The sequence below is a fragment of the Fukomys damarensis genome, unplaced genomic scaffold, assembly GCF_012274545.1.
Source record: "Fukomys damarensis isolate Sample0158 unplaced genomic scaffold, DMR_v1.0_HiC HiC_scaffold_30, whole genome shotgun sequence".
NCBI classification, from domain to species: Eukaryota; Metazoa; Chordata; class Mammalia; order Rodentia; family Bathyergidae; genus Fukomys; species Fukomys damarensis.
The window spans coordinates 370,184-382,790 of record NW_022900942.1 but is presented as its reverse complement, the minus strand read 5'-3'; the positions used below and the strand labels follow the sequence as shown (position 1 = coordinate 382,790).

Sequence of the window (12,607 nt, the reverse complement as noted above, 5' to 3'; positions counted from 1 at the left end):
ATATTGGGGTGAAAAACTTTACAATCAGGTAATTATTTTGAAGGTCATAACTGCAAATGATACACAGTTCTATTAATTTAGAAGTTTCAGAAATGAATGAGAATTTTTATTAATTTTGAAAGTTTGTGTACCATAAATTAAAAGGCAAATGTAAAGAAAATCCTGAGGGAGTTGTTGAGGAGAAACAAATCTAAAAATACATACAAAACATATATACACATAGGAGAAGTATTTTAGAAACACCAGAAATTAAGCATGTCCTTAGGAGAGAAATTATACTGAAATTCACAGCATTTTCTTTAGGGTTTATTACATCCCCTTGGTTCTGAGGTCAGTGGTCCATAAAGAACCACAGGCTGCTCTGTGGAGAATTCTTCTCAGGGCCCCCTTCACATCTTCATTCCGCAGGCTGTAGATGAAGGGATTCAGCATGGGGGTCACCACAGTGTACATCACAGAGGCAACAGAGCTTTCATGGGAAGAATGAGTCCCAGCAGAACTCAAGTAAACTCCAAGTGCAGTTCCATAGAACAGTAAGACCACACAGAGGTGAGACCCACAGGTGGAAAAGGCTTTATACCTGCTTGCAGTGGAGGACATCCTCAGCAAGGAGGAGACAATCTGAGAGTAGGAAAAGATGATCCCAGATCCAGGAAACATAGCTATCAGGACAGTGGTCACATACATAAAGATATTATTAATGAGTGTATCAGATCTGGCCACCTTGAGAACCTGAGCCAGTTCACAAAAAGAGGGATTTCAGTGCCTGTAGAAAAGATGACCTGCATCATCAGGAGAATATGAATAAGGGAGACACATAACATGAGGATCCAGGAAATCAGAACAAGGAGTCCACAGAGCCGAGGGCTCATAATGAGTGTGTATCTCAATGGGTGGCAAATGGCTACAAAGCAGTCATAGGCCATCACTGTCAAAATATAATTATCCATTCCCAGGAAAGTGTTGAAAAAATAAACCTGAGATAAGCACTGTATATAGGAAATACCTTTGTTGTGTGTCTGGATATTCACCAGCATCTTTGGAACTGTGGTGGAGGTGAAACAGATGTCCACAAAGGATAAGTTGGCAAGGAAGAAGTACATGGGGGTGTGGAGGTGGGAGTCAGAGATAATGGCAAGGATGATGAGCAGGTTCCCGAGCACTGTTACCAGGTACATGGACAGGAACAGCTCAAAGAGAAGGGGCTGAAGTTCTGGATCATCTGAAAGGCCCAAAAGGAAGAATTGTTCTAACTCTGTGTGATTTTCAGCTTTCATGTTACTTCTCTGTCTTCTGGAGAAAAAAGAAATCAATAATCAAAGAAGAGTCACCTGAGACCTCAAATGGAAAACTCTTTATAGTATCATTTAGGATGGATTTCTTTCACTCACTAATGTGCCTGATCGATAGCAGTGATTCATTCAGCCACATGATGGCTCATTTCCATTTTAAATGTGTATACTCAATCCCAATTCCTTAGTGTTTTACAATTTTACTTTTAATTTGTATAATTGACTCACTTGTTTTAATTTTAAAATTTATGAGTGTAATCTACTCATTTTTGTCCTGTCAACTTTCCAAAGAAACTGAAGTGTTTGCATGTATTTTCATGGATAATTTCATTAGTTCTTCATTGTACTATGTCTACAGTAGTGATTTGATAGTGATGTTTTCAGAGTCAGCCTTTATTCTATGATTTGACAATTCATACTGAAGTGATAGTTAGATTTCAGTGCCACAGTTTTTCTTTAGAAAAATGTGATTTGTAGTGAAACACTAGGCTCAACTGTTAAAAAGGTCTTTGTTCTCAGTAAAATCCTCTAAAATGGACAGATATCATTCTGTCTATAGATAGTATCTTCCTTTCTTACCATAAATATTTTGAATATACAACTTTCCAAAGATATTATATAAGAATATAATTTGTAAATTTGATTCTGAGTCACACTGTATGGAATAGAATCCTCCTTATCCAGAGAACAACACTGTGGCCTTGAGAAAGCAATTTAAGCTCTGCAAAACCACATCTCTGCAATAGGAATGGTACATGTTCAATACATGGTAAGAGCGAAGAAAAATTAAATAAATGACATTTTTCTTCTCCTTCTTTTAATAAAATGACCATTTCAAAGAAGTAAATTTCTGTTCCTAATATTGCAATAAGTATTTCTTGGAGTGCTGTCATTTAGCAACATTTATTTAAACTGTGGTAATCCTCATGGATAGAGTTCTAATTATTATAAATAGAACTGTTTGTTTTTATAATTTTAATCCCCAAATGGATTTCTAGTTAACAAAGATCTCTACAACTCCTTCTTTGCTAGAATGTTTGTCTGATGAGTTCTTCCTAGAAGAAAAAGCAAGCGGACTATTTACACACAAGAAAAAGAAAGCACACCACCATTAAGATTATATAATACGCATGTGTGCTTATGTGTTTTCCTGTGTACATGCTTTAGACTGTGGATGTACATTTAAAATAATTTAATCAAAGTGGCAAAATATATATGGATGGAATTGATAAAAACATCAAATAGTTATACAAGTAGAATTATTCTATAAACATTAACAAGCAAAATAATGATTCACAAAGTATATATCCTACATGACATAAAATGTCAGTATTAAGACAGCCTAGAGATTTTAAAAAATATGAAACAGAAATTATTACTGTGGACCAGTTTATTAAGTAAAGATGTGTAAGAGTGTCTGTCTGAAATAAGTAGAGATTGGAAAGGAAAAAACATTTTAGGCTGAGAGAAAGGAGTGAGTGATTTTTCTACCAGACGCTAAGCTGTAAGTTGTGAAAACAGAGGACCAATATTTTATCTTGACAGCAACTTACTTGGTACCTTTCTTATTGTAGGTTTTGAACAAGTACAAACATCACAACCAAAATGTGTGCTATACTACAAGAAAGAAATCTTACAGATTACAATGGGGTGTCATTCAGGCACAAGCTGAATATTAAAGTTACAAAAAATGCACTCACAGCTGTTTTAAAGAAATAACATGATTACAAAGTAACACCAATTATAAAAATAGAATTGTGCTTAAAATAAGAATTTTGATTATCCTAATTCATAAAAAAGCACATCAATAAATATAAACTTAAAGCACAATCATAATAGAAAAATATGTTTGATAACATGTAAAGTGCATTTATCTGATGAGCACCTAGGCTGGAATTTGTCAATAAACAAAGAAACCAAAGATGACTTCCTAACTCACAAGGAATGGTTTCATTCAAATAGTAGCCAACAGGAGATATTACGTTAAAATACTCCAACACTTCTATTGAATTAATAAAAATGCAAAGAGTCTTTTGAAATTTAATCATTTGATATTTTCTTGAGTATGTTGAATTCATTATTAATTATCATCAATAACTTAATAGTTGCTAGTGTAGACACTGAGAAATTAAAATTATTAAAAATCACACAAATAGCTATTAAAATGGAATTTGCCTATAGAATAATCTAGGGATTATGATAGAGAAATACAAATTAAATTAGAGCAAACTAGACAATATCTCATGCCTAATACACTTTCACTATGCAATAAAAATAAATAATTTTATTAGAAATCTGACAAAAATACAACTTGAAAAGTTTGAATTTCTAGTGCAAAAAGGAAGCACAAGTAAATGAAAAAGACAGATATTTATCAAAATCAAAGTTCCTTCAAAGTGCAAAGAACAGAGATTTCAACATCATAGACTATATACTGAAGTCTTTCAATATCATTACTCTAGACATGAAGCCATAAGCCCATGCTCTTTTGATTTTTCTTCTTCCTTCACCTGCTTGTCTTCTCTTTTCTTTCTACCTCCATCTCCCCTGGAAAGTACACATGGATTCATTCCAGTGGTCATCACTGACGCTTTTTATTCTATCCAATATGTCCCTTCAAACCCAATTGTTAGACCATAGAGTTACAAATAAGGAGCAACAAATGAGAGAGAGGCTTGTTTACAGTCTCTAGCATCTTACAATTGGAATCTCAGGGCTCCTAATTAAATAAATTGTTACTTGGTCTTTCTAGTCTCCAAACAGTTCAGCTCCCTTGAGAATCAAAATGAAAGCAGAGTGAAAGAATTTCAGTCAATGTTTTGTTTTTTGAGGGAACCTGAAAGGAGATACATTTATTTCCGCAAAGGAGAAACTTACCTTTAATTTGTTTTCCGAATACAGGGTTTAATCTAACCACTGTGTGATTTCTTCATGTAAAACAAACCCAAGAAAGTTTTTGAAGTACAATTAGAGATTTTACAGATGATTATGTGAACACAAAGATGTGAAGAAAGAAGTCTTACACTATTTTTTCAATATTTTAATTTTAAGATTTATACTTTAAATTGTCAAATAAAATTATATGTTTTTATGTACAATATATATTTGGAAGGCTAATAAAATTGAAATCAATAAGTCAGCAAAATTTATCATCTATCTTACTTCAGCTAGTTATCATTTTAGAGAACATTTAACTAATATTGAATTAGAATTTTTCAAGAATACAGTATATCTTCATGAACTGCAACTAACAAGATGTACAATTTATCAAAATTGTTTATCATATCTAACTGGAATTTTGTATCCTTTGCTCAACACTTGCCCTACACAATTGCAGCTGTTTGTAGTCACTATTCTGTTCCCTTTCTATGTTATCAACTGTGTAAAATCAGCATATGAATGAAATCATGCAGTTATTAATTCATTATTGTGCACCAAGCTTTTTTCACTAAGTGAAATAATTCATCCATGGTGGTGTGTTCTGATGGGCAACTGTATAGAATAGTCACTAAGGATGAAAATGATCTACTCTATATTTCAGAAATCCATAAAACATAGTTTGAATTTTTTCATAATAAACAAATGACAAATGATCGAAAAAGAAGATGTGTTTAAACTCATACATACTTTATACAGCACATACCTATAGAAAAATATTATTTGGTATGTGATTAAACTATATAATTTTCTTTTTTCTTATGTATATTTTTATTAAAATTTTATTAATACATATTTGTGGTACAAAATGAATACATTTTTCTGGAGAGTTGGTGCCTGTACATACAGCATATTAAAGCTTTTTAATTCTCTTTCCTCTTGTCTTCTTCCCTTTTCCTTTGTCCCAAGATCACCTACTCATCTGCAGAAGGTCTGCATTCTGGTTACATACAACAAATCTTTTGTTTTTCCTCCTTTTTTGGCAGTGGAAAATTCTTCAGTATTTTATTGAGAGAGTGCAATATAAATACTAGTGTTATAAGAGTAGTTCAAAAATAAATGGTGCACTTTGTTATAAAATCAGGAAGTTCACAAAAAATTAATAGAAAAACTGAATATTGACAATGAATTGTACAAGTGAATTGTCAGCAGAAATCAAATGGAAAAGGACATGCTGCTTCGATCAGCTGTGTAATAAATAATGCACCACACTCTGACTCATTTCTAGCTGGCTTATTAATGTTCTATTTGAGCAAAGAAGATATTAAAAATCTAAACACCCCAATTACAATCAGTGAGATTGAAAATGTAATTAAAAATTTAGCAAAAAATAAAAGATGCCCACTTACTGATGGCTTCACTGATGAATTCTACACGTCATTAAACTACAAGAACTTTTGCCACTACTCTAACCATTTCAATGAACTTGAAAGAAGCAATACTTCCAAATTCATTACTAGAAGCAGGTGTTACTTTGATTGCAAAACCAGGGAAAGACCCAACCAAAAAGGAGGACTGCAGGCCTATTTCCCTCATGAACATAGATGTAAATAGTCGCAAAAAGATACTGGCAAAAAGAATACACAGCATCATCAAGAAGATTATACTACCTAAGCAAGTTGGATTTGTCCCAGGGATGCAAGAATGTTTCAACATAGATAAATCAATAACTGTAATAAACTATAATAACAGAATTAAGGACCAAATCCATATGATCATCTCAGTAGATGCATAAAAAGCATTTTTCAAAAAGCAACACCCATTCCTGATAAAAACTTTTCAGAACATTACAATAGATGGTCTTTATCTCAACTTGATAAAGACTATCCATGAAAAGCCAACTGCCAACATCATACCGAATGGTCAAAAACTGAAGAAGAAGACAAGAATGTCCACTATCACCACTTTTTCTTTTCAATATAGTTTTGGAACATGAGCCAGAGTGAATACACAAGAGAAGGAAATAAAAGCAATAAATATAGGAAAGGAAGAAGCTAAACTGTCATTATTTGTTGACGATATGATAATCTACATAGAAAATGCAAAAAACTCAGGAAAAAGGCTTCTAGACTTAACTGGCAGATTACAAGGTGAACACTCAAATATCAATAGTCTTCTTGTACACAAATAACAGACTCACTGAGAGTGAAATGAGGGAAACAATCCCCTTCACAACAGCATCAAAAAAACCTGAAATTATATAGTAATCTGTCTAACAATGAAAACAAAAGCCTCATACATTGAGAATTACAACGCTCTGAAAAGAGTTTTAAGAGGATATGAGAAAAGGCAACCATTGTTTCTGGGTAGGAAGAATCAATACATTGAAAATAGCCATACTTCCAAAACTGCTAAGCAGATTCAATGCAATCCCTATTGAAATCCCAACCATATATTTCACAGAACTAGAGAAAATAATCCATAAATTCATTTGGAATCAGAGAGACCTAGAATGGCAAAAGCAGTTCTAGGCAATGGAGACATGGCCGGAGGTATAATAATTACCAACTTGAAAATATCCTAAAAAGACACTGAAAAAAACCATGGTACTGGCAAGGAAACAGACAAAGGATCAGTTGAACAGATTAGAAGATGCAGAAACTACTCCTGACATACACAGCTACCTCATCTTTGCAAAAGGAGCCAAACACCCTCAATGGAGGACAAATAGCCTCTTTAATAAAGGATGATGGAAAAAATTAGATTTCAAATTGTTAAACATGAAGATTAGATCACTATCTTTCACCATGCACTGAATGAAAATCCCTGATTAAAGATATAAATATTAAAGCAGAACTACTTATGTTGCTGGAAGAAAAGTGAGATAGAATTCTCAAAGACCTTACCTTAGGAAAAGACCTTATGAACAAATCCTCAGTAGCATTGGAAATAGCACAAAAATAAAAAAATCAACAATTGGGATCTCATCTTTCTAAAATGTTTCTGAAGTGCAGAGAAACCACAAGCAAAGATAAGGGACAACCCACAATGTGGGGAGATATTTTTGCAAGATGTTCCTCAGACAAATTTCTATTATCTAGAAAATATAAAGAACTGAAAAAAAATCAGATCTCCCCACCATAAAGACCTAATTCAAAAATGGCATCTGATATGAACACATGTTTCAGACTAAGAAGTAAAAGCAGCAAATAAACATATTAAAAAATGATCAACCTCACTGGTCATTTGTGAGATGCAGATGTAAACAACACTGAGATTCCACCTCACCCCAGTAAAAATAGCTGCTATTAAGAAATCAACCATTTCTCAGACAAAGAAGTAAAAGCAGCAAGTAAATATATGAAAAAAATGTTCCACGTCACTGATCATTGGAGAGAGGCAGATGAAAACAACACTGAGATTCTACCTGACCCCACAAAAAATGGCTGCTATCAAGAAATCAACCAATAACAAGTGCTGGCGGGGTTTTGGGGAGAAAAGAACCCTTCTCCTTTGTTGGTAAGAGTGCAGACTGGTGCAACCACTACGGAAAACAGTATGGAGATACCTGTAAGACCTGGGACTAGAGGCTCCATTTGACTCAGCCATCCCTCTGATGGATATCTTTCCAAAAGAATTAAAAGAATCATATCACAGTGATATATGTGCACCTATTTTTATAGTGGCTCAGTTTGTAATAGATAAAACTTGAAAACAGCCCAGTTGCCCATCAGTTGGAGACTGGATGAAGAAGATGTGGTTTTTCTACAAAATGGAATTCTACTCAGCCATAAAGAATTAGAATTAGAGTCATTCATAGGAAAATGGATACATGTTGTGGATATACTCCCCAGTGAAATAAAAAAAATCATGCATGTATGAATACTGAATAGTTTCTCTGATGTGAAAAACTATAATGGTGCATAAGATACTAATGATATAATTGTCTATGTGAAATACGAAGAAAAGGGCTAAAGGTGTAGGAGAAATGGGAAGGGTAGGGGAAAGGTAATAAGGGAAAAGAAAAAAAATGAGAAAATGAAAAAGTGGAAATAAAGTATTTTTAAATAGGGAAGGGAGGAGGGAGTGAAGGAGGGTAGAGACAAGGGGGAAAAATAAGAACCAAGGCCTATCATATAAAGGTACAAGATCCTAGTAATGAATGTAACTGTACTGTATACCTAAAATGTACCAATAAACTCAATGAAAAAAAAAAGAAATCAACAAATAATTAATGCTAGCGGAGTTGTAGGGAGAAAGGAACACTTCTTCATTGTTGGTGAGACAGCAGACTCATGCAACCACTAGGGAAATCAATATGAACATACCTCAAAAAGCTAGGATTACAAATCCCACTTGACCCAGCTATTCCTTTGTTGGGTATCTTCCCAAAAGAATTAAAAGAGTTATACCACAGTGATATATGCTCCCCATGTTTTTAGTGGCACAGTTTGTAATAGCTTAAATCTGGAAACAGCCCAATTGCCCATCAACAAGAAATTGAATAAACAATATGTGTTTTCTCATATATATAAATTGCAATAGTACTGATCCATGAAGAATGAGACACTAGAAATATTTATAGATAAGTGGATGCACATTGAGGTCATACACATGTGAAATTAATAAGTCAATCATGTTTAAATTCTGAATAGTTTTTCTGGTGTGAAAAACTAAAAGTGTAAATAAGGATCATAAAGTATAACTGATTTTGTTTAATAGGAAGTAAAGGGCTAAAAGACTAGAGGAATTGGGAAGGTAAGAGGAAAGTTAAAAAGGGGAAAGAAACATTTGAAAATTCAAAACATCTCAGGCCCAGGATTCAGCTCAGTAGTTCCACCAACTGCCTTCCAAGTGCAAGAATGCTTGTTTCATCCCCGGTACCACCACCACCAACAACAACAACAACAACAAATCAAGAAGGAAAAATATCTGAACAAAGTCTTTGTAAATAGGCAAGGTTGGGGGGTTCCAGGTAATGGGAAAAAATAACAACCAAGATAAATCGTTTAAAGGTAAAAGATCCCAATGATGAATGTAACCATATTTTATACCTAAAATGTACACATAAACTTAATAAATATATAAATAAATAGAAAGTAAATGCTACCCTTGCTACTTGTACAATCCAAAATGGCTCTATCATCAAAAATCTAGGTACATCCTTTAAACATGTTTACAAACAAGCGGTCATGGTGGCACTCTCCTGTAATTCCAACACTTGGGAGGCTGAGGCAGGAGGATCACTGTGAGTTTGAGACCAGCCTCAGCTACATAGTGAGTTTAGGTCAGTGTCAACTACATAGTGAGACCCTGTCTAAAAAAAAAATGTTTACAAACAAATGCTTAAAGATGACTTACATATGAAAAAATTAAGCCTTTTATTACAGTTACACAACTTTACAGCATTTCCTGCCTTCATCTTCATATGCACTCATGTGAGATGCAGGCACAGTTCTGAGTGTTTGACATTCACTGAGTTGCCAGAGAACACCTTCTACTTCTTCACAGGAGAGAGGCAGAGAGAAGGCACCAGGCTGGGGCAGCCCCCTGGCCACTCCAACCCTGCTGAGAGCAGCTCCCCGATCATAGCTTCTGCTCATCTCTGAAGAGAAGCTTCGCCAGTTCAGGAACAGGGTGAGCAAAAGTGAAACAGTGCCAGGGGAGTTTTATTGTGTTCTGATATAACTGCTCAGTCCCAATTTTATTAGATGCTGATTTCTTGCTAGAAAATAGAACAGTTAAGTTCAATCAAATATAAAATAGAATAACAACTTTTTGGAAATAAGTCTGCTTATTTTCAAATGACAGATGTAGAGCTAGGTAAAGGACAATGCACACTGCTTGTGTAATGATGATTTTATAAATATAGTAAAACCTTTTTCTCTGCCATGGCTTATAATTTAAAAAATTAAACAGTGGTAAATACAACAAGCACATAATTTACAAAAGCCCTACATTTGTTCATAGCATTTAGACAATCTTAGTCATTTCACATCAATGAGCTTTATTCACCCTATCCTGCTACCTCAGTAACTGGCTCTTTTCCTCTGGACAGTGATCACTGCACCCCTAGATGGGTCCCTCACAGCCGAGTTGGGGAGGTGGACAGGATGGGTGTCATGACTCTGTTGCCAGCTTCCAGAGAAGAGGGATGAGATGAGGAGACAATGGTAAAATGTGAAACTTCCCCTCCCTCCTCTCCAAGTTCCCTTCTATTATCCAGGCTGCACAAAGGGACATTACATACTGTCAGCCACAAGGACATCAGGGACATGAGAAACTCAACAGACTCCATGATGGTCCAGTGAGCAATCCAAGCAACAGTAACAGCAACCTGAACTCGCTCTCCAAGACGAAGGGAATCAAGTACTCCATTGCCCAATCATTTTTGCAAGAGGGGAAAGGGTCAGCCTGGACAAACTGGCTGAGAATCACCAGGAAAAGCTGGTGTTTCAGAGACAGAAAACTTACCTCAAGATGCCTTGGGGCTTAGCAAATTGTGATGAAAACCTGAAAACAAATCATAAACTTAAAAAAATAAAACAGGAGTAGGGGCCAGGGATTTACCTCAGTAGCACCTCACCCTCCTCAAAAGAGCAAGGTGCTCAGTTTGATCCCCTGTACAAAAGAACAACAAAAAATAATAAATAAAAATACAAGTTCTTGGTGCAATCCCAGAGGCAAGGCTTACCGTATATTGGGCCAATGGTGGTTGAAAAGCTGGAGCTCTTTGTTGGGATGCCTGCCTGGTACATGGCTGCCTGCAAAGCAATAATAAAATGTGGGGCCATCACCTCAGCCCTGTGAGACACTGAGATCCAGCAGGAGATTGACTCAGCAACCCCCTACACAGGCTGCATCTGCAGCTGGCCATCTGGAGATCATGTCACTAACCAGCCCATCCGCCCTGTCCACATCAAGGACAACACTTGACACTTGCATATGGGGACATGAATTATGAGTGGATGCGCAATGAGTGGCTGCCCAGCCTGGGCTCCCTCAGCTGCTTCATGGAGAGCCTTGTAGTTGCCCAGATGCTGATTCGCACGACCAAGAAAGACTCGGGAGAGCAGCTGAAAATGGTCTACTGTTTTCACAGAAACAGTTTCCAGTGTGGAATTATGCACCTGCGAATGTTGAGTTATGGTTGAAAAGAACTTGAAAGAAAAAGAGAAAAGAGTCAAAATGAAATAAAAGATGCACTTGCTTAGAGCAATAATGGAGGGATTGGCTGGATCCCATCCTTCAGCCTTAAAGAATATACAAACAATGGGATAGAGAGTGGTGATCAAGGTGCACTTCTGGCTTAGATGAAACCTTTGATTTCAGTGCACTGGCACTGTTGTAACAGATCCTGACACAGAACACAACTCGAGCTGTCTTGGAAAGAGAATTTAACAACGTTTGGTCATGAGGAATGACAGAACGTTTGATAAAGATGATGACAAAGGCTTAGGAGGGCATCATCAGGGAGAAAGAAGTTTCGATGAAAGCCCTTCCATAGCCTGGTGGCTGGGTCAGCAGGGACACTCCCTGCAAACTTCTGAGTCACTTCGTTCATCTCTTCCCCCTCTTTGCAGCCAAAGAAGATGCAGAGGGATGGCAGTGCCTCAGCAACACAGAGGTTGGATTCTGCTACAGGCAGGATATACTCTGCGAAAGTCTCGTGTTGTTTACACACACTATTTCTACAGATGTTTATGTCACATTTTGAATCCAACAGAGATGACATTTTCTAACTCTGTGGAATCTCAGATCTGTTAATGCTTGTTATATGGACCCTAAGATATTTTATTGCAGAGTTTTTAGTTAATGAAACATTCCTGAATACCATGGAGAAAATATTTTACAATTTGATGTTTCGTATGTTAATGTATACTTTTGACTCATCTATATGCTTACTTTTTCATGTACATTCAGGCTATATATACCCTCAAGTTATTTTAGTCTTTCAAATGAATGTACTGCAATTATTGTATGTGTATATTCTGTGAACAAATATTTTCCCTTTAAATTGATTATACTTTGGGTTCCTCATATAAAAAAAGCAAGGTGGCATTTAGCCATCATTTTTCAATTTGTTTCACTTGAAATTATGGCCTCACTGTGCATCCCTTTTTCTATAGTTACACATACTTATCTTTATCACTGAATAGTTCTTCATTGTGTATATATACCTTATTTTCTTCATATGCTGATCTTTTCATTGACAAATAGGCAAGTTCTTAGATTTAGCTATTCTGATTTATGCTACTATACACAAAACTATGTATTTATTATTGCCATATGATGTCATTGATTCATTTGGGAAGATATCCAAAAGGAAAAGAACTGAGTCATATGAAATACCTGGTGTTTAGGGTTCTTTTGTTTTGTTTTGTTTTTGAATCTCCACAGTGATTTCCAGAGTGGTTATATTAGTTTAAATTTTCATC

General features: G+C 35.5%; 2 pseudogenes; one reads left to right on the top strand and one right to left on the bottom strand.

The window, feature by feature from the left end:
• Positions 1-309: 309 nt before the first annotated feature.
• LOC104865290 lies at positions 310-1,277 on the bottom strand (annotated as a pseudogene).
• Positions 1,278-10,002: 8,725 nt separating this feature from the next.
• On the top strand, positions 10,003-11,586 carry LOC104865291 (annotated as a pseudogene).
• The last annotated feature ends 1,021 nt before the right edge of the window (positions 11,587-12,607 follow it).